Source organism: Hyperolius riggenbachi, chromosome 8 (assembly GCF_040937935.1).
Source record: "Hyperolius riggenbachi isolate aHypRig1 chromosome 8, aHypRig1.pri, whole genome shotgun sequence".
NCBI classification, from domain to species: Eukaryota; Metazoa; Chordata; class Amphibia; order Anura; family Hyperoliidae; genus Hyperolius; species Hyperolius riggenbachi.
Window position 1 is genome coordinate 73,644,446 of NC_090653.1, and position 1,888 is coordinate 73,646,333.

Consider the following 1,888-nt stretch of genomic DNA (forward strand, 5'->3'; position numbering starts at 1 on the left):
TAAATTTATGGAAATCTTTATCACTCTTAGCAGAGCTGGATCATCCACAAGGCAAACCTAGGCAGTTCCCTACGGCCTAGAGAAAGTCTAGGGGCCTGGTGGAAGCTAACCCCTATGAAATCTCACTTATCTGTTATCTTGCCTGGGGCCTCAGTTCCTCTTAATCCTTTTCTGACTCTCAGCAGCAAGATACATTTTATGAGCTCTCACTGTCTTACATTAAGAAATCCAGGCCACATAGAGGAAATGTAGATGTACAATAAGTGTTTTTATGCAACAGAACACCCTTGTGTGTGCAGAACAAGCGCTGTGTTGTTGATTCATGCTGATGTTTTTCTGCCCGTTGAAGGAAGTTTGCCTTCATTCAAGTCATAAGATTCTGATAATTAAAGTCCTCACATATGAAAAAACAAATGTCTATTATGGATCTTCTTGAATATCCTCAAAGTTTGGACAGCTGTATGGGCTGATGTGAAGAACATGTGGCTGCATCCTCTCTAGGCATGGTGACCTTCAGTCTCTTAGAAGGTTTGTCTATCTCCATGGTGACTGTATAGGACAGTGTACAGGAGTTCACCATGCTCTGCTGTAAAGCTATGACCTCATTGGAAGGTTCTATCACCCGAAATGCTCTTTCATGATTACTTGGGCGGTTCCTCTACAGAGCTGTATGCTGGACTCCCTGTTGAGCATCATGTACTGTCCTATATGGTAAGGGGTGTGGTGGTGAGACAAAATAGGAAACTGCCTGCTGCCAGTTGCACTCATGAACCTAAAGGAGAGCTCCATGAAATATAATTGGATTTGGAATTCTAATTTATACCTTTAAAATGTTTCTACCTTTCAACAGTTACAAGCCACATAACCTTTAAGGAAGCCATACATCTAGCGATGATGGGCAGACTAAGAGACAAATTTCTATCTGATCCAATATGAATATAGAGAGATCAGTCGGATGCTTATACCCAGCAGGCTGATTCCCAATACATTTCATGCTGAAATCGATCAGGAATTGGCGGTCTGATACCGCATCTACCACCTTGCCGCTGTCCCCCCCTAATGTCAAATGTGCCCACCCCGGTGCACTATACTTTACCTGTCCGTGTTTGCCGCTGGCTTGGGGCTCCGTCCATACATGGACCCACGTGGTTGCCGAAGCAACATGGGCGCTTGTATGATGCCACACACATGCCCATGTGTACACTGGCAACCATGTGGGGCGCGTGTATTGACGGAGCCCCGAGCCAGCGGGAGACACTGAAAGAAAGTAAAGTGCACTGGGCACATTTGACATTAGCGGGGACAGCGCCAAGGGTTTCGTTGCTTGTCCTGCTATTGCTCACTGTTACTGCCGTGCACCCGATCGGCCACGACGGCCCGACATCTTGCAGTATAATATATGCAACCAAATTTGGATCAAAATTGGTCTCATTGTCAACAGGGTGTGCTCTTGGCAGCAGCGTTTATCATCCGATTCAGTAATAATTATTGAATCAGATGGTTAATCGGCCGCCAAGTCAATAGATGTATGGCCACCTTTAAATGTTTTTTAGCCTCCAAAGATAAGTAGGCAAAGTTTATTTGCAGTAGGGTTTGAAGGACAATAGAGTTCTGATTTTTATTTTTGCTCTACATTTTTTAAACAATCTTTTGCTTTACATTTACTTGAAATTGATCAAGGCTAATCAGACTCAGAAGGCTAATAATATTAGGTAATCAGACTTCATCTTTCTGAATTTCTTCCAAATCGTTGGGTAAAGTTCCAATTCAGCCCCTTTACCCAAAGTGGAATTTTAAGCTTGTCACTATTCAGCATTACAATCAGGAAAGTGGCACTTTGGGATAAGTCACATTACATTATGTAAATACCACGAATATTGAAGCAAAG